We start from the raw sequence: 22,069 nt of genomic DNA, 5'->3' as shown, positions 1-22,069 counted from the left end.
TAAACACTTCCCTAAACAGGGGCTACAGTGTACAGGATTAAGTCATAACCTCAGTGCTATTCACGGCTCAGAGGCCAAGACTGTCCACCCAGACAAGCACAGTGTTATGCTTGTGGCAAGAAAGGACATGTACAATCCGCATGTTTGCATTTGAACTGATAAAAGCATTCTCCCCACTCACGTAATTCTCGTCACAAGGCCCATGTATTAAATGCAGTGTATTGTAAGCATGGTGCAGGCATTAGCGAAACTAGGAAAAGAACATCTTCAGTGTTACGTAAGTCCAACAAGCGTTTTGTTCAACTGCATGTTGGTGGAAAACATGTGAAATTTCAGTCGGACGTAGGTGCCTCTATTACATTGCTGAATCGTAAAACATACGAGCTGTTAGGCGTCCCACGCCTGTCTAAAACTGGCATGAACCTGACAGTTTATAATGGACAAGACATTCCCAATCTCAGAAAATGTACTTTGCCTGACATGTAACGCTCGCATACACGAACTGTGACTTTCTCTGTGCTACAACCATGCGACTGTGAGAACATATTTGGCCGAGATTCGTTTGATTTGTCTGGCTTTCAACTTCAGGACAATGTGCTGTGAGTGTCTGCATTCAATGCAAAACACACTGTAGCTAGCTTTCTGAAAGAATTCCCTGAACATTTTTCTGAGGGTTTAGGCACGGCTAATAATTTTGTTGCACATCTTACTATGACAGACAACGCTCAGCTGTAAGTTTTCCGGGTTAGTATTTTTCTCATTGCATGATGGGACAAAGTCGCTGATGGAAGAATTGCAAGATAGCGGAGCTATTGCACAAGCTAGTCAGTGGACTAGTCCACTTGTTTTGCTCCCCAAACCTTCAGGTCGCATTCACCTCTGCGTTGACTGTAAGTCTACAGTCCACCCATACACTGTGATTGATTCATATCCATTGCCACGCCCAGAGGATCTCATGGATAGAATAGGTGCTGGTCGCTACTTTTCAAAGACTTATTTGCGCGACGCATATCTTCAAACACCGGTAGATGAAGATTTTGTACATGGCTGCACGTTCAGAGACCGTGAATAGTTACAACTGAAAGAAAAACAGCCCTCGGTCACTAGTTTTTAACGAATTAACCTGCTTTCAATACTGCTAGGAGTGTCTTCTTCGGAATTTAAAACAAAGAATGGTCTGTATTGTATAACATGGTCACAGAATAATGACTAAAAACGTATGATAATATAAGTAAGGAATCACCGTAAATGACTGACAGTACTTAAATGCCATTTATAAAATAATAAATATGCCGAAAGGGCATTAGTCACAAAGGTATTTAAGATAAAGAAAACTGTGATGGCGAGCCACTAAGGGCTGCTCGTTACTTGCGTGGTCCAGGTTGCAACCATATTATAAAATATAGTCCATTCTTTGTTTTAAATTCTGAAGAAGACACTCCTAGCACTGTTGAAACCAGGTTAATTTGCTAAAAATTAGTGACCAAGGGCTGTTTTTCTTCCAGTTGTAGTAGATGAATAATCTGAAAAAGTATATGTTGTTAACACCCATTTGGGCTTGCTTAGAGATTTGCGTTTGCCTTTTGGCAGTGCTTCCGCACCCACCGTTTTCCTACGGTATTGGAACAGTCGACTGCTACTGTCGTACCAAGTAGTACACCTGAAGAACACATGGCAAATTTGCGTGCTTTGTTTCGCGTGTTATCAGGCTCTGGACTAAAGTGTAGACTGGACAAGTGTGATTTTTTTTAAACTTGAGTTACAGTAGGCGGCCGTTGTGGTCGTGCGTTTCTAGGCGCTTCAGTCTGGAAGCGCGTGACCGCTACGGTCGCAGGTTCGAATCCTGCCTCGGGCATGGATGTGTGTGATGTCCTTAGGTTGGTTAGGTTTAAGTAGTTCTAAGTTCTAGGTGACTGATGACCACAGATGTTAAGTCCCATAGTGCTCAGAGCCATTTTTTTGAGTTGCAGTATCTTGGTCACGTCATAAACAGTCGAGGTGTACATCGTCTTGAGTCATATTTATTAGCTATACGTGATCTGCTGGTTCCTTCTAACGTTACAGAATTGCAGTCAGTGTTAGGTAAAATTGACTATTATATTCAGTTCATACGGAATGCTTCACAAATGGGAGCTCCATTGCATCGCTTACGTCGCAAGAATGCCCCATTGTTTGAACATCTGAGTGCCAAAAAGCTTTTCAAAAATTTAAAGTTGAATTGTTCAGTGATTGATGCTTGGTTCATTTCGAGCCTGAAAACCCAGCTGTGTTGCAAGTAGAGATTCCTCTTGCGGAATCGGTGGAGAGATTTCACACAGATTTGGTGAGAAAGACATGCCTATGGCTTTCGCATGTAAAATGTTGTCCAATGCTCAGTGTAACTATTCATAAATAGAGAAAGAGGCATTGACTATTCAGTATGATATCACCAAATTCCAACATTATTATACTTAGTGACTGATTACAAGCCATTGCAGTCCTTGTTTCATACGATGAAGCCAGTTCCTGTACGAACTGCCCAAAAATCTTAAAGAAGGGTTTTGTTGTTGTCCTGCTGCATAGCTCGGCAGTCAGCCTGCAGCCGAGGTAATTGAAATTCAGGAAAGCCAATGTGCACTACCAAAATTGATGGAAAATGTTTCACTGTTCTAATTACACATTGAAATTGTCGAGAAAAATCCAGCACTCTTAATCTACAGGTCATAATGCAACACATGCACCGAGAGGATTGACGAAAACTGTCTTTCCAGAATATTGCACCAGGAGAGAAGAGTGGCAGTTGCACGTGTGTTCTCATCAATGTACGGTCACTAACTAGCCAACATAGAGCCTCTCATACCTTCCCTTATCCCCTCCTCTCTCCATCATATGCAGGGATACAGGTTTCAGGGATGGACAACTGTTACTGCTTCTGTGCACCGCCTATGCCGACCGCACACCTGCCTTCCCCATATATGGGTACAGAGTATTCAGTACAATGTGCACCCAGGTTAAGCATGTGGTTCGAGGTCCAACTCGGTCTGCGCTAACGGTACTGATATACCCAATAAGCCGCAACGTTGAGAGCTCACTGGACACAGTGAGACAGCTGCTCCAACTGTGAGTCTTTTGTGAGCCGAGGCAGCAGCGCGGCATTGGTCTCACATCTCGCCCCGCCTGTCGTTCTGCAATTGAGATCAATTGTATAAATCAGTGCATCAGCCGTGTGCGGCTCCCATTGGTGCCGTTGGTAGCTTGGCCTCGTGTAACTGGGATAATGGCGTCTCGTTTGCTTCTTCTGTTTACTGGTGCCACTACGTTTGCTAGCCTTGTTTGCCCGCGAGTGGCAGCATCAGCGTTTATCGATATCTAGTATCCATACTATCATTGGAAGTATGTGTAGTGTTTTCCGGGTCACGGTGTGAGGAAGTTCGGTTGGGACGCAGCAGCAGAGAGGTCCAGCTGCGCAAGGACATGCCACGACCACAGGCGGCACGCAGCCATTGCCAGGTCGAGGGGCTGCAGTTGCGAGAGTCACAACCTCTATGTCCACCGGACGCAGGACGTTGAGTTGAGTGAACAGTAATCCATCAGTGAAACCTCCACTGTTTGGTGATGACGTCGTTTGTTCGTGCGTTGCTGCTCGCAGGGTTGCCGTGAGATGACCAGCAACAAGTGGAGCGTGCCGAGTTGGAGGTATCAATTAGCTGTTTCTACTGCCTGCTATTAGTTTTTGAATTTTGACTTATTATTGAGCCGGCCGGAGTGGCCGAGAGGTTCTAGGCGCTACAGTCTGGAATCGCGCGACCGCTACTGTCGCAGGTCCGAATCCTGCCTCGGGCATGGATGTGTGTGATGCCCTTGGGTTGGTCAGGTTTAAGTAGTTCTAAGTTCTAGGGGACTGATGACCTCAGACCGCTTACGCAACTGTACGGACTTTGTCAGGTCGATCCTTGGAGTACTGTCTGTGGATCCCTCCCATCTTTATTTGGTCTGATTGTGTCAATTGTTTAAAAATAACATTTTGTTTAAATTATTCGTATTGCTTGTGGCCTTCAGCCGAGAAATAATGTGAATTATTCTTTAATAAGGCCTTCACCAATCAGTGTAGCTTGTGTTACAGTCAATTTTTGTAATGAACATTTAAAAAAATTTGTTTTGTATTTTTTAATGTGTAGTTGTCTTCCTCATTTGTGATTCAGGCCTTCAGCCATTAACTGTTCTGAAGTATTGCTCGTGGCCTTCAGCTGACAAAAAATTTGATTTCTTTATTAATGAGGCCTTCAGCCATCAGTGTAGTTTGTGTTGTTGTTGTTGTTGTTGTGGTCTTCAGTCCTGAGACTGGTTTGATGCAGCTCTCCATGCTACTCTATCCTGTGCAAGCTTTTTCATCTCCCAGTACCTACTGCAACCTACATCCTTCTGAATCTGCTTAGTGTATTCATCTCTTGGTCTCCCTCTACGATTTTTACCCTCCACGCTGCCCTCCAATACTAAATTGGTGATCCCTTGATGCCTCAGAACATGTCCTACCAACCGATCCCTTCTTCTGGTCAAGTTGTGCCACAAACTTCTCTTCTCCCCAATCCTATTCAATACTTCCTCATTAGTTATGTGATCTACCCATCTAATCTTCAGCATTCTTCTATAGCACCACATTTCGAAAGCTTCTATTCTCTTCTTGTCCAAACTATTTATCGTCCATGTTTCACTTCCATACATGGCTACACTCCATACGAATACTTTCAGAAACGACTTCCTGACACTTAAATCAATACTGGATGTTAACAAATTTCTCTTCTTCAGAAACGCTTTCCTTGCCATTGCCAGCCTACATTTTATATCCTCTCTACTTCGACCATCATCAGTTATTTTGCTCCCCAAATAGCAAAACTCCTTTACTACTTTAAGTGCCTCATTTCCTAATCTAATTCCCTCAGCATCACCCGACTTAATTAGACTACATTCCATTATCCTTGTTTTGCTTTTGTTGATGTTCATCTTATATCCTCCTTTCAAGACACTGTCCATTCCATTCAACTGCTCTTCCAAGTCCTTTGCTGTCTCTGACAGAATTACAATGTCATCGGCGAACCTCAAAGTTTTTATTTCTTCTCCATGAATTTTAATACCTACTCCTAATTTTTCTTTTGTTTCCTTTACTGCTTGCTCAATATACAGATTGAACAACATCGGGGAGAGGCTACAACCTTGTCTTACTCCCTTCCCGACCACTGCTTCCCTTTCATGTCCCTCGACTCTTATAACTGCCATCTGGTTTCTGTACAAATTGTAAATAGCCTTTCGCTCCCTGTATTTTACCCCTGCCACCTTTAGAATTTGAAAGAGAGAATTCCAGTCAACATTGTCAAAAGCTTTCTCTAAGTCTACAAATGCTAGAAACGTAGGTTTGCCTTTCCTTAATCTTTCTTCTAAGATAAGTCGTAAGGTCAGTATTGCCTCACGTGTTCCAGTGTTTCTACGGAATCCAAACTGATCTTCCCCGAGGTTGGCTTCTACTACTTTTTCCATTCGTCTGTACAGAATTCGTGTTAGTATTTTGCAGCTGTGACTTATTAAGCTGATAGTTCGATAATTTTCACATCTGTCAACACCTGCTTTCTTTGGGATTGGAATTATTATATTCTTCTTAAAATCTGAGGGTATTTCGCCTGTTTCATACATCTTGCTCACCAGATGGTAGAGTTTTGTCAGGAATGGCTCTCCCACGGCCGTCAGTAGTTCCAATGGAATGTTGTCTACTCCGGGGGCCCTGTTTCGACTCAGGTCTTTCAGTGCTCTGTCAAACTCTTCACGCAGTATCATATCTCCCATTTCATCTTCATCTACATCCTCTTCCATTTCCATAATATTGTCCTCAAGTACATCGCCCTTGTATAGACCCTCTATATACTCCTTCCACCTTTCTGCTTTCCCTTCTTTGCTTAGAACTGGGTTTCCATCTGAGCTCTTGATATTCATACAAGTCGTTCTCTTATCTCCAAAGGTCTCTTTAATTTTCCTGTAGGCGGTATCTATCTTACCCCTAGTGAGATATGCCTCTACATCCTTACATTTGTCCTCTAGCCATCTCTGCTTAGCCATTTTGCACTTCCTGTCGATTTCATTTTTGAGACGTTTGTATTCCTTTTTGCCTGTTTCAGTTACTGCATTTTTATATTTTCTCCTTTCATCAATTAAATTCAATATTTCTTCTGTTACCCAAGGATTTCTACTAGCCCTCGTCTTTTTACCTACTTGATCCTCTGCTGCCTTCACTACTTCATCCCTCAAAGCTACCCATTCTTCTTCTACTGTATTTATTTCCCCCATTCCTGTCAATTGCTCCCTTATGCTCTCCCTGAATCTCTGTACAACCTCTGGTTCTTTTAGTTTATCCAGGTCCCATCTCCTTAAATTCCCACCTTTTTGCAGTTTCTTCAGTTTTAATCTACAGGTCATAACCAATAGATTGTGGTCAGAGTCCACATCTGCCCCTGGAAATGTCTTACAATTTAAAACCTGGTTCCTAAATCTCTGTCTTACCATTATATAATCTATCTGATACCTTTTAGTATCTCCAGGGTTCTTCCATGTATAGTTTGTGTTACAGTCAGTTTTTTAATGTTTTTTCTTAAAAATTATTTCGGTATTTCCAAAGATAGTTGTCTTCCTCACTAGTAATTCCGGCCTTCAGCCGCTAGTTGTTCTGACGTACTGTTTGTGGCCTTCAGCTGACAAATAATTTTCAATTCTTTCTTAATAAAGCCTTCAGCCGTCAGTGTAACTTGTGTTACAGTCAATTTCTTTAAATGGTTGTTTTTAATTTATTTCCTTATAGAAAGTGTATGTGATTACTGTGCAACCAACAGTAACTGATTAGGCCCCGTCCACACCTTTTCCTGCTTCCTCTAAGTCTCACGTCTCAGTGCACCTCTTACAAGAGTGCATCTATAAAAAAAGAAAACTGAATCGTAACGATAATAAATATAATGTTTCCACGATAATAGGCACTGTCCATTTTCTTTTTATTTTATGAGCAAAATCGTTACACTTTTTATGTATGACTGTAGGATACAATCCATATTACTCTCATCCCCACACCTCGCATTATTTTGTGACATCCAACGAAGTAAAAAAAGTGTACAGCAGTATCACCAGCTACAGATAATCAAACACCAGAGGTCACTGCTATACATCTGACAGATGTATTACCTTACGTCACATCTTCTATAAATGCCCTCCCTGAGAAAATTAAAAAGAAACCTCCCACTAGTTTGCTGCGAAAACTACCAATCACTGTGCGTTGTCCACATTACTTTTAACTGCCATCAGAGTACAGAAATAGGGGGAATTTAATTCTGAAGAAGAAACATCTTTCTTAAGTATTTTCTTTCACTTTCATGGACCACATTACATTGTTGCAGGGTGTCCCTCACATTCAGATCAGTGTCTATTAATAAACTTTCATGCATGAGTGTATTGCAAACATTTCAGAAACGTGAAATAATTTTACAGAATAAAGCCTCTCACAGCATTTGTTCACATGTCGGAAGAAACACAACTAACTTACATTCGACAACAACATGGTATAATTGGACATTGTTGTTTTGTGCACTATGATGGGTCCCATTTTACCATTGTAAGGCTATATCGCTCTGGCGCTTACAAAACAAATCGTGAGGGCATGTCTTGTAACAGAAAACTCCTAACGTCACCAAGTAGAAAACCCTATAAGATTCCTTCAACATATCAGAAAGAAACATCATATGCATGACGACATTTGATATTTTTTCCTCCATAACTCGCTTTTAACGACCTGGTTGTAAAGTTTCTGTGATCTACAGGAAACCATTTGCACTAGCAGCAGATTGTTGTGTTCTAGTCTCATAAGCAATTTGATCATCACAGGTCAGCCTGTTTCATGCAATTTACTCACATGTTGGGAAAAACACTATCATTTCTCGGCTCCGCAATGAGCTGTAATTAAAGTCATGTCTACTTTATAATCAGAGGTTATGAAAGATGAAGCAAGATCTATTTCTTAACACACAATCGTGATGATAATAACAAAAACAGTCATGATTCAATGAGAATAGATACAGTCGATTTTTACTAGTGTTATGAGCAAATCAGTGTAGTTTGAGAGAATTCCCAATGTTCGAATTACAAATTCTCGTGCACGAGTGCATTAAATTCATTTCAGATGTATGAAATCCGATACAGATCATCATCTTTACAGCTACTTAATACAACTGAGAGTACTCCACATCGTTATTTTGTAAGATCCAGAGTAGGTAAAAAACCATGAACTATATGCATCCAAACTTTAACCAGTCCTACCTCTCCTTGTAATAGAGTCTCCTGTAAGATTTTGCCGTATCTCTCTCCTCCATTAAATCGCAGAATAAATGCAGTCTGCATGTTGACATCGAGCATGTTACATATACATGTGTTACCCTATTGGAGAGATGGCCAGTGATCGAAGTCGCTTGCACAGGCCTGTGTAAAGTTTTGTCACCTGTAATAGAGGAAGACCATATCCAAAGACTGCAAAACACAAGAAAGGATTCCAGTGTTGTTGTTTCATAAGCAGTTTAAAACATTGTTTTTCAGCTGTAACGCATCCAAGCAGCGTATGGTTATAACTTCGTACACAGCCACACATTTTATTTTTCTACTATAACTTCGAGGCCTGTGCCAGGTGTTAATTCGACATTAACATGTTCAGATCCATTGGCGCCCACAGAAAGTTGAACATCACACTGTGTAAAGTATGCTAGTCCCACAACACACAGGATGATAGGAATAAAACACAGAAGCGAGATTTTTTATTGTTAAAATGTGGAAGATTTTGCAGCATTGTGGATATTTTTCAAACAATTGTCCAAAGCTGGTGACCTGTACAGTTAATCGCATCTTCCACAATGGTGGGATACCTTTTCTAAGAGCAATATTTTCTCATTTTTCAGCCATGTACATGATCACTATTCCTGTGTTGACCACTGTCAGAAGGTGCTGTTCACAACACGCGCACAGTAGCAAAAATAAAAATAGGTACTGTTATCTTACTTGCGAAAAACAATTGGAGGACATTGCAGCAGAGGGAAATAGGACGTGCCTGTGGCATTGAGGAATGCATCAAACAGCTGAAAGAAGGTAATGACCTCAACAATTAATCACATCCTTCACAGTGGCAAGTAACAGATGTCCACTGTTCTGCCAAGGCTCTCTCCATCTCAAACAAGAGGTGTCAGTTAATCATTATGTGATAATCAACAATGGACAGATGGGACGGAAAAGACACCATCGATAGGGGACAATGTACTGTAACAGCGCACCGCAGTTGATAGTGCAACCAATTTTAGCAGTTTTACCAAATTTTGGTAATTTCAGCGTGAGCCAATGACACAACAATATGCTTCCCAGTTTCTGTATCATCATTCAACCCCCGCTTCCACTACTTTGTAAGTCCCACATACTAGATTACGATTGCTGATAGATGACTGTATAGTACATCCATTTGGTTGTATACACCAAAGTACAACAGACAGCATCCTATACCAAGGCAGTAGATTATCTACATATTTCTAGCACATCGATCGTAGTGAAGAATTTACGATTACGAATGGCCTTCTTTCCCTATGTGGATGGGATATGGGAGTCACAGAGTATTCTTGCATTTGTAGGATATAGTCGGAGATTGAATGATTCCCCCCCCCTTTGTCCTTGATCGACTTTAACTGCAACATTGTCAACAATTTAATCTGCAACTGACCAAAAGTAGAAATGTACTATACGCAGTACATTCTACAACTCGTGATAGAACCGAGTGAACTGTGCCCGTAATTGCTATTCACTGAAGACTGTTCCACACCAGTCTTACACATGGCATCCAAGTTCACAAGATCTCTCCAGATGTGCGTGTGTTGAGGAGGTTATCACCTTATCAGTGTGCAGCAGACATGACAGTGTTGTGGCGATATAACAGACGGTTGAAAAGAGACTTCTGGAACTCCAGAACGATTGAATTTGAAACTTTTTACGTCAATCAACTGTGCTGACATTTATAAAGTATTATTACAGTGTCTAGAGCCAGTACCAACAAGTTACCAAAGCGAGAGAAATGGTCATATAGCATAAACACTCCTATGGCTATACTGTTATGCACCTATAAATGCTATACTGTTAAAGCCATATTGTTTCTGAAGTATTAGTCATGCAGAATACAACGCTCGTAATCTCTAACGCAGGACATAATATATCCAAAATCTGACATACACCACCCTGCAAGTTTCCTACCCCGATCACCACAGTGACAAACATTAAGATGATGAACCTACATCCTACACTATTCAGTTGTTCCAGGAAGTGGCCAAGATGTTTCTCACTACGAAGGTATCATCGGTATGCTTTTGCTGCTTGAACTGCTTATAGCCCAAATAGAAAAGTCGGAGAATGTGACCCTCTTAATACTCTAATGCAGGACATATACACTGAAGAGCGAAAGAAATTGGTACACCTGCGTAATACCCTGCAGGTCCCCTGCAAGCATGCAGAAGTGGCACAATACGATATGGCATGGTCTCGACTGCCTGAAGGAAGTAATGGACACCATGAATACTGCAGAGCTGTCCATAAATCAATAAGAGTACCAGGGGGCATCTCTTCTGAACAGGACGTTGCAAGACATCCCATATATGCTCAAGAATGTACAGGTCTGGGGAGGTTGGTGGCCAGCGGGAGTGTTCAAATCAGATGAGTGTTCCTGGAGCCACAATGTAGCAATTGTGGACATGTGTGGTGTCGCATTGTTCTGCTGCCATTGCCATAGTCCATCTGAATGCACAATGGGTTCAATGGATGCAGGTGATCCAACAAGTTGCTTACATATGTGTCGCCTGTCAGATCGTATCCAGACGTATTAGGAATCGCATATCACTCCATCTGCACACGCCCCACACCATTACAGAACTTCCACCAGCTTGAACGGTCCCCTATTGACATGCAGGGTCAATGTTTTCACTAGATCGTGTCCATAACCGAACCCACAGCCGTACACGTCCATCGGCTGGATACAATTTGAAACGAGACTCGTCCGACAAGGCAACATGTTTTCAGTCATCAACAGTCCAGTGTCGGTGTTGTCGGGCCGATGCGAGTTTAACATTTTTTTAAATGTTCGGATAATAAGTTTCCGTCTCTTTATCTAAGAATAGATGATGAATGCTGCTAGCCGCTATCTCTGTGTAATGTCTTGTCTGTATAGACGTGTATCTGTTGTCTTTAAGAGCACTTCACCTTCACACATAATCTATACAGTAAAGTAAGGCCCTCCCCGTTTTTGGCTGATCCGTGATAAGACAGGCGAAAAATTTGACTAAAGGAGGATTATTAGTATTATCTCTATTTTCATTCGCTCTCTCTCTTTCTCTCCTTTATCTATGTACAGTTTTTAATATAATATTTCATTACCTCAAATCAGCCAAATAGGATCTTTGGTGGGGTCCTTCGTCTTGGTAATCAGCGGCTGGCTTGCTGTAAGAGATCTTTACATTTATTACTACGGTTAAACACTGCAGTCAGTCGGGAGAATCAATCGTTTGGACAATTTGTTCCTTTTACGAAAGATTGCGAATTCCAGATGTGTACGAAGCCTTTTTGAACGATTTAACACAGACTCAGTGATTGCAGGCTCTCTTCGACACAGCTGAAACTTCCCCACTAATTACAGGGCCAACGTGATCATTAAATGATTCAGAAAAACTCATTCGTTCATTCACTCCAGAACAAAAAATTCACAAACCTTATTTATGGAGGAAATTGTGTATTAAATCCATCTCCATTACAGCCCAGATCTCCGGTGATTCCACGCCTTAATTATTTTCCGTTTACAGTCTCTTTCTCTTCAAACAAACCGCTAGCGGCACAAATGTTAACTGGCTCGCTTTAGCGAGAAGAAAATCAGAAGGTGTATCTCTCAGAAACACGCCAATACCTCAAGAGAAGCTGTCCTAGTTACCTCCCTAACAACCATGAAGAATGCATATATGCATCTCTGTTATTTCAAAGAATAAACGCACTAGAAAATACTTTGGCGTCTTCGAGCTGTCGCCGCATATATTACGAGAAAATCAGTTCAGATAACTTTTCCAAAGTGAATGAATGTGAATGTTTGATTGAAAATGATTAATTGGTGCGTGGTAGAGGGTATTTTCTGTGGGGACATTACACGAGGTATAAAACTTTGTGCCGTGCAGTCATGAATGGTACACATCGATGATGTTTCATTGAATGCCTCGCACACTGACACTTGTTAACGGCCCAGCATTGAGATCTACAGCATTCGTCGTTGGTCCCGTTCTTGTCGGATCTTTTTCCGGCCGCGGGGATGTCGCGGATTTAATGTCTTACCGAATTTCTGATATTCACGGTACACTCGTGTGATTGTCGTACGGAAAATCCACACTTCATCGCTACCTCGGAGATGCTGTGTCCCAACGCTCGTGCGCCGACTTTAACGCCACGTTCAAACCCACTTAAATCTTGATAACCTGCCGATGTAGCAGCAGTGACCCATCTAGCAACTGCGACAGACGCTTGTTGTCTTATACAGGCGCTGCCGAACAGCGCCGTATTCTGCCTGTTTATATATCTTTGTATTTGAATACGCATACCTGTACCAGTTTCTTTGGTGCTTTGGTGTGTATCTAATAAAAGACATACACCACCCTCCAAATTTCCTAGGCCAGTCACTACGCTGACAAACTTCAAAATAATAAAACTACAGTGGCTGTCTAGGAAACAGGTTGAGGGGAAACGACATGAATGTTTTAATAGTTCGCACATTGAGCTACCCATTCGTTCCTGCACGAAAAGCACACGAAGCAGTAGCAACTTCTTAGAAAGGAATAAGCAAGTAAGCACCATGATCGGTAGCCAAATAAATTTTAACTGTCTTATTGCTGTTTACAGTAGAGTCGCATCAGCTCTTGTAGCATTCCTCCCGCACACAGAGATCCAGGTCTGATGTTAGGCAGTGTGCCCATGTGTAGAATAATAGAGCAATTTAGTTCTAACATCACATCTCTGAAGTACAGCCTTCTATCTCTGTTAAGGCTAATATATGTGGCATCAGGGCGCTCTCCTGTAGAACACTCTACGGAATGGCTGAATCTGATAAACACATTGATTCTTCTCCTTAGTATTTATGGAATAACGTTGTTTCTGAGAACCATCTGTAATTCGCTAATATTTATATTCACTGTATGTGTGAGAACACAGTTCTTGATTGCTTCAATATGGAGCCTCTGTTTAATAAATATATCACCTTTGTTGAAGTATGTGATACGAAAGCCCACGTAGCTTACAGGGGAAAATGCTCGAAATCCTGATTTCCATGCATCAATTTATTGGTGTCACTACGCGCCAGGTGAATTCTGAGTGCTGTGGAATCAGGACTTCTGACACAGTTTTTTATTTCTTCACATGAGGAGTTGTTCAGCCCATCACGTCACGTGAACTCATCAGTAAATCCTCATCAGTGGTTTAAAGAGGCGTTGCATAGTCTGAAGTTCGGCGTTTGTTTCACATTGTGTGGTGTCCGTATCATAACACAATCCTTACAGCAAACTGTTAATGCTGACAGGTACGTCCAGAATCTTTTTAATGCGTGTGTAGATTAACTCGCAAAGAATCAGCGACCGTATGGCAGCTTTCAGCTAGATGCAGCAACAGCACACACCAGTCATGAAGTGTTCGGTAAGGAAAGCACAGTCAGCAGAGGCAGTGCAATCTCATGGCTACCTCGATCGCTGGATTTCACTCCCAGGGATTTTCACCTATGTTGAAGAGTCAGCTGTACTCAATGAATCCTCAGATACTGGATGAACTATATCAGAACCTTAAAACGCGATTGCGGCTATCCCTCAAGCATTGCTACTAATCTTGTGTCACTGTTTCATAAAAAAAGGCACCTCACTGCATCAGCGTCAAATGTAGCCATTTCTAGAATGTTGTGTTGTGACGATTAACAAGTATCAGTTCTGTGTCAGGCCTACTGTAGATATTTTCCTGGACAACTTTATTTTGTGCAGTCCTTATAAGTGTACTGAACCTGGGGCCAGAACGTTTCCCATTTGCAAATTGCCCGTATTCGAAGAAAGAGTGGGCGAATCCGTGCTGTGTTACTGGGAGCACTCGCTCCTGGCTAGAGGTCGCCCGACTAGTTTGGCTGCTGCATCAATTCCAAGAAGGTTGTTTCCATGAGCTTTTGAGGGAGGCAGCTTGTCGTATGTACGATTTAAGACACTGCAGGAATCTGTAAAGTAATATTACATAAGAAATTCAATTTTTGCACTTCCTAGATATATACGAAACTACCACTTGATGAGTACAGTCACACGCTACTGTTGTCTAGTAATCGATGCGTTTCCTTGCCCCTGAAATTCAACTACCGGAGAAAAGTTTTGCACAATTGTCTTCACTTCCATATTAAGTATTTTGTGTAAGAAAGCTGCCTCCCATTGCTTCCGTATTGGCTTTCAGGACGTTCCTATACAGCCGACCGGATGGTAGATAAATACCATCGAGTCGGCTGTATAGGAACGCCCTGAAAGCCAATATGAAAGCAATGGGAGGCATCTTTCGACGGCGGGGAAGTAAGGACCACATAACACCCAGTTCGCAAGCAAACGAAATCTCCGACTAGGCTTAGAATCGAACCCGGGGCTCTTGAGTTAGGAATCGGCTGTGCTGACCCCGCAGATACCGAATGAGACTTCCATTATCATTTTGATCACAGCCACACATGTCATGGAGGTGAAAGTAAACGAGTGTTTTCGGAGCAGCGTTTTGTCCACTGTGAACAGCACGTGGACTTAACGGACTCTTCCCATATGCTGCGAAGGGTCATTCAAGCTTACACCGCGAGCGCATTGTCGTTACATGGCAACAAGTGTTGTCAACAACGGACTTTTCCCGGCGAATTGGTGTATCCTACATGGCCGTCAATCGAACGCTCGACTGCAATCGTGAGCATTGCCTCGCAGAGGTCGTCCCTGGTCAGCACTTGCTGTAGGCTACACGCCAGTTACTGCCACTACGTATCCATCACGAAGAATAGTACTAACCACGTGGTACAGCGACGCATGACGAAATGGGATAGGGAACGCAATGATTGCGTCGGGTTGCCTTAGGTGTCTGGTTGGTTGGTTGATTCTGGGGAGGGGACCAAACAGCAAGGTAATCTTTCTCTTCGGATTAGGGAAGGAAGTCGACCATGTCATTTCAAAGGAACCATCCCGGAATTCGCCGAAAGCGATTTAGGGAAACCATAGAAAACCTAAATCACGATGGCCGAGCGCGGGTTTGAACCGTCGTCCTCCAGAATGCGAGTTCAGAGTGCTTACCACTGCGCCACCTCGCTGTCATGCATAATTTAAAGACTGTGCAGTATCAGACAGGATCGCCCAACTCATGTCCAGCTCTAGTAGTAAATATATCTGTGAAGTTTTCAAGGCAGTCATGAAAGATCACAGCGTGCCCATCTCGCGAATACCATCGCCTAGGAGCTAGGAATCACCTTAGAATAATCTATGTTGTCAGATGACGTGAACCTGATTGAGCGCTTGCCCAGAAACGAAAGAAGTTGGGGACTGGAAGGAGTTTGTTGCGCTTCGACATGAGAAATGTCCCCATACACTGGTTGACCTTAGAAGGGCTATCGTCGAAGAGTAGGACAGCCTCGAGTAGCAACGGCTGCATCATGCTGCAACAACTCATGGGGGATCCAAACACGTCACGGTGTATGGCGAGCAACATAGGGGATGCTATGCAGCAGACTGATTTCATACATGTGTAAAGTTTTAAACTTTCAGACGGTCTTAATTTTGGTTTTCTAATTATTTCACTGTGAGACGATCCGTTAGTATCATAAGCCTTATTATGTCATTCCTTGTTCTCCTGTAGTCTAAGCCCATACATTTTCAGCAATAAGAGGATGTTACAAAACTTTTTACACTAGTTCAGCTTGTCTCTAATTTTGAAATATAATCTGCAACAGTAATTATCCCAAGCTGGGGTATTTGTGGTCATGTAAGAGTAACATGGGTGCCAGTCCTTCAGAAAGGTAATGAGGGTGCTCCAAAGGTATTCTCAATTGTTTATATCTCTCTAGTCGTGAATTCTCAAAGGCCATAAGAGCTTCCCGGAAAGATAGCCGTACTGTTTGATTGCTATAACCGTTTGCTGTTTCTAATGAAACCGTGAATGAGTTGACGTTTATCTTTTCGCATTCTGACGTCGTAAATGCGCTCATAAGCTATCTTCCCCTTACGGTCGCGCTTCCCCATCAAATGGCAGTTACGTGGGCTGCTTCGTAATAAAATCCACCCGTCTCATTTAGCTTCCTTGACGCAATAGTGTTCGTCCCGTAACTGGGTACAGTGTCTGGCTAGCAACTGCTTGCTTCGCAACGGTGCAGTAGGCTGCTACGGCGGGGAACTGTCTCAGTTCGTTGTAGGATAACCGATCTGATTTGATATACGGCATACAAGTATTATTCATTTATAACGATCATCTACATCTACATCCATACTTCGCAAACCACCTGACAGTGTGTGGCGGAGGGTACTTTGAGTACCTCTATCGGTTCTCCCTTCTATTCCAGTCTCGTAATGTTCGTGGAAGGAAAGGTTGTCGGTATGCCTCTGTGTGGGCTCTAATCTCCCTGATTTTATCCTCACGGTCTCTTCCCGAGATATGCGTAGGAGGGAACAATATACTGTTTGACTCCTCGGTGAAGGTATGTTCTCGAAACTTCGACAAAATCCCGTACCGAGCTACTGAGCATCTCTCCTGCAAAGTCTTCCACTGGAGTTTATCTGTCTTCTCCGTAACGCTTTCACGATTACTAAATGATCCTGTAACGAAGCGCGCTGCTCTCCATTCGATCATTTCTGTCTCTTCTATCAACCCTATCTGGTAGAGATCCCACACTGCTGAGCAATATTCAAGCAATGGGCGAACAAGTGTACTGTAACCTACTTCCTTTGTTTTCGGATTGCAGTTCCTTAGAACTCTTCCAATGGATCTCAGTCTGGCATCTGGTTTACCGACGATCAACTTTATATGATCATTCCATTTTAAATCACTCCTAATGCCTACAAGCAGGTATTAATTAAATACTTCCAGTTGCTGACCTGCTATATTGTAACTAAATGATAAAGGATCTTTCTTTCTATGTATTCGCAGTACATTACACTTGTCTACATCGAGATTCAATAGCCATTACCTGCACCATGCGTCAATTCGTTGCAGATCCTTCTGCATCTCAGTACAGTTTTCCATTGTTACAACCTCTCGATATACCACAGCATCATCCGCAAAAAGCCTCAGTGAATTTCCGATGTTATCCACAATGTCATTTATGTATATTGTGAATAGCAACGGTCCTACTACACTCCCTGCGGCACACCTGAAATCACTCTTACTTAGGAAGACTTCTCTCCATTGAGAATGACATGCTGCGTTCTGTTATCTAGGAACTCTTCAATCCAATCACACAATTGGTCTGATAGTCCGTATGCTCTTCATTAAATGACTGTGGGGAACTGTATCGATCGCTTTGCGCAAGACAAGAAACACCCCATCTAGCTAGGAACCCGTGTCTATGGCCCTCTGAGTCTCGTGGACGAATAGCACGAGCTGGGTCTCACACGATCGTCTTTTTCGAATCCCATGCTGATTCCTACAGAGTAGATTTCAAGTCTCCAGAAAAGTTATTATGCTCGAACATTATACGTGTTCCAAAATTCTACAACTGATCGACATTAGAGATATAGGTCAAGAGTTCTGCACATCTGTTCGATGTCCCTCCTTGAAAACGGGGATGACCTGTGCCCTTTTCCAATCCTTTGAAACGCTACGCTGTTCTAGAGACCTACGGTACACCGCTGCAAGAAGGGGAACAAGTTCCTTCGGGTACTCTGTGTATAATCTAACTGGTATCCCATCAGGTCCAGCGGCCTTTCCTCTTTTGAGCGATTTTAATTGTTTCTCTACCCCTCTATCGTCTGCTTCGATATCTACCATTTCGTCATCTGTGCGACAATTTAGAGGGAACTACAGTGCAGTCTTCCTCTGTGAAACAGCTTTGGAAAAAGACATTTAGTATTTCGGCCTTTAGTATGTCATCCTCTGTTTAAGTACCATTTTGGCACAGAGTGTCTGGGCATTTTGTTTTGATCAATCTACCACTTTGACATAAGACCAAAATTTCTTAGGATATTCTGCCAAGTCAGTACATAGAACTTTACTTTCGAATTCATTGAATGCCTCTCGCACAGCCCTCCTCACTCTACATTTCGCTTCGCGTAATTTTAGTTTGTCTGCAAGGCTTTGGCTATGTTTGTGTTTGCTGTGAAGTTCCCTTTGCTTCCGCAGCAGTTTTCTAACTCGGTTGTTGTACCACGGTGGCCCTTCTCCATCTCTTACGACCTTGCTTGACACATATTCATCTAATGCATATTGTACGATGGTTTTGAACTTGGTCCACTGATCCTCAACACTATCTGTACTTGAGACAAAACTTTTGTGTTGAGCCGTCAAGTACTCTGAAATCGGCTTTTTGTCGCTTATGCTAAACAGAATAATCTTCCTACCTTTTTTAATATTTCTATTTACGGCTGAAATCATCGATGCAGTAACCGCTTTATGATCGCTGATACTCTAGTCTCACGGTTACCCTGCATAATTTACTGCCCGGGTTTATGTGACCATTTTGGTAGATCAGCTCCATCCCTTAGTACAATGTTTGTTCCCCAGTGTTGCAGCCGTGTTCCGGGACGACAGGGCCCCCATCCAGGCAGCTTGTATCATTTGTAAGTAGGTTCTGCGTTAAATTCTCTAAGTTATTTCACTCATTGTAGGAAAGACTAAAGTAGTGTGTGTAACACAGAAAAAACAAGTACATGGCTGCTCATGAACCACTAGTAGAGTGGTCGGTGTGTTTTGCGCGGTACATTATCAGGAGTAGCATGTGACTCATCCAGTGTTTTCGGTGCTTTTTATCTTTTAATTTTTTAATTCCTTGCGTGTTTAACACAGACCTTGTCTTACATCTTAGAACTTTGCAGTGTCCATTTACAGCATCGGTGGCACGACTGTCGTTTGTTTTGAACAGCGAGCGAACTGTTCTGACAGCGCAGTTAGCAATCGATAAAGCAGATGGTTACTCAGTGTCTGCCAGGGTGCTGTGAAACAGTGTCAGCGACGGGCTCAGTCATTTACAGCAGTTTGGGTTTCTGTTCTTAACAACTCTGATAGGACAAATCCTTACATAAAAGAGAACAGGAACATTTTTATATGCTATTGCTTCCGATTTTAGCAGTAGCAAGAAACAGTGTGCCTGTATGCTTCGGTTGGACTCAGGAGAAGCTGGCCGCAGTTCGTAAACACCTGAAGACATTGTTGGCCACTATCAGCTGCCTGCAGGCTGGTGACGCGGGGTGTCGCAGTGGTGGGATCTCTGGCATGTCGCAAGGAACACCCTAAGCGTCGCTTGTTTCGCTCACGGGATCTGCTGGCGATTAGTGTATCAGATGCAGCTGAACCACACTCACTGCTTCGTGAGTAGAGTGTTCTAATGTGGTTGCATCGCTTGAGGCAGTCAATGTGGGGCCTAGCAGTCTGGCCTTACCCATTCATCCCGGAAGGGTCGAAGCAGACGTACAGGTGGAAGGTATAGCCAGTTATCTGGTGTTTCAGTTTTAGGTTCTGTGACGTCCCCTCTCCCCTTTGTTGTCGCTGTTGATGTTGAGCTGCTACTGCTACAGCTCGGTCGGTGGAATGGAGACGCGACGCTCAGTGATGGTTGTCCCCGTCGGATAACGTGGAACAGCACCTGAAAACCTCTAAAGAAAATTGTTCCTCGCGTAATGTATGAAAGTCCGTTTGCGAGTCCGCACAGTCTTCTCAGCGGTGCGAACTGCTGGTTTTAATTGTCTGTTTTGGTTTTATGACGATTTGCTATGCCCGGTTAGTTACCTATTGCAGTAATGAGTGAATTATTCATCCCCGGCGTCGTTTCGCACCACTTAAGCGAGGAAAAGTTCATTAGCGGTTCAGTATCAGTAGTTGTTGTTACGTTGCTAGGCAGAATTGTCCACTACGGCACGACGCAAATCCAGCGATAATCTATAATGCTATCTTCCTTTCGTGCGTCGCAATATTATTTCGTCAGAACACTCCTTTCAATACTCAATGTTCATCAAGTCACTCTTTCAGTTAAAATGTTCACAGTTAATTCATTTTGATCACACAGTTCAATTAGTGATTGAGCCAACTCGTGAGATTTCTTTTGTGTTAGCAGAAGAGACAACACCGTGTTACGAGTGGAGGCCGAAATGAATGCGTTTTAGCTCACGCAGGCTGGCATGAGGAGGGATGAACTATACTGCCGTGAGGCCTGGAACATGACAAGGAATGAGAATTCAGAAAGCGGACGTAATTAGTTTGATACTTAACTTTAGTCCATTAATGATGAACGACACTCTTGACGGTACATGATTCAAAATATTATCTGTTCAGAATACGTTCTTGAAGATAGTTCTTATAGTAACTGAATATGGCGCCTTGCTAGGTCGTAGCAAATGACGTAGCTGAAGGCTATGCTAAACTGTCGTCTCGGCAAATGAGAGCGTATGTAGACAGTGAACCGTCGCTAGCAAAGTCGGCTGTACAACTGGGGCGAGTGCTAGGGAGTCTCTCTAGACTAGACCTGCCGTGTGGCGGCGCTCGGTCTGCAATCACTGATAGTGGCAACACGCCGGTCAGACGTATACTAACGGACCGCGGCCGATTTAGAGGCTACAACCTAGCAAGTGTGGTGTCTGGCGGTGACACCACAATTTCGAATACTGACGAACAATTTTTATTGTTCCTTCTTAGCAGTTAGTTTATAATCGTCACATCACACGCACACTGATGGATCAGACCACTTACGATTCATTTCATTTCGGTGATCGTTACAATTACGACAATCGGCGTATTTGTGTTATCTTCTTGTGGTCGTATTAATGTTTCCTACTAGAGGCTAATCAGGAATTGCAGTCTTCGATACTATGTCCATTCTTCGTTGCAACTGTTGGCTTTGATGAAAGTTGAGTCCAACAATAATATCTACATCTACATCTACATCTACATCAACATGATTACTCTACAATTCACATTTAAGTGCTTGGCAGAGGGTTCATCGAACCACAATCATACTCTCTCTCTACCACTCCACTCCCAAAAAGCGCGCGGGAAAATCGAACACCTAAACCTTTCTCTTCGAGCTCTGATTTCTCTTATTTTATTTTGATGATCACTCCTACCTATGTAGGTTGTGCTCAACAAAATTTTTTCGCATTCCGAAGAGAAAGTTGGTGACTGGAATTTCGTAAATAGATCTCGCCGCGACGAAAAACATCTTTGCTTTAATGACTTCCATCCCAACTCGCGCATCAAATCTGCCACACTCTCTCCCCTATTACGTGACAATACAAAACGAGCTGCCCTTTCTTGCACCCTTTCGATGTCCTCCGTCAATCCCACCTGGTAAGGATCCCACACCGCGCAGCAATATTCTAACAGAGGGCGAACGAGTGTAGTGTAAGCTGCGTCTTTAGTAGACTTGTTGCATCTTCTAAGTGTCCTGCCTATGAAACGCAACCTTTGGCTCGCCTTCTCCACAATATTATCTATGTGGTCGTGGGAAATGAAGTTGTTCGTAATTTTAATACCCAGGTACTTAGTTGAATTGACAGCCTTGAGAATTGTACTATTTACCGAGTATTCGAATTCCAACGGATTTCTTTTGGATCTGATGTGGATCACCTCACACTTTTCGTTATTTTGCGTCAACTGCCACCTGCCACACCATACAGCAATCTTTTCTAAATCGATTTGCAGCTGATACTGATCTTCGGATTTACCAGACGGTAAATTATACCATCATCTGCAAACAACCAGAGAGAGCTGCTCAGATTGTCACCCAGGTCATTTATATAGATCAGGAGCAGCAGAGGTCCCAGGACGCTTCTCTGGG

The sequence above is a fragment of the Schistocerca americana genome, chromosome 5 (genome assembly GCF_021461395.2).
Source record: "Schistocerca americana isolate TAMUIC-IGC-003095 chromosome 5, iqSchAmer2.1, whole genome shotgun sequence".
Lineage (NCBI taxonomy): Eukaryota > Metazoa > Arthropoda > Insecta > Orthoptera > Acrididae > Schistocerca > Schistocerca americana.
The sequence above is the reverse complement of the archived record's forward strand: the minus strand, read 5'-3'. Positions refer to the sequence as shown.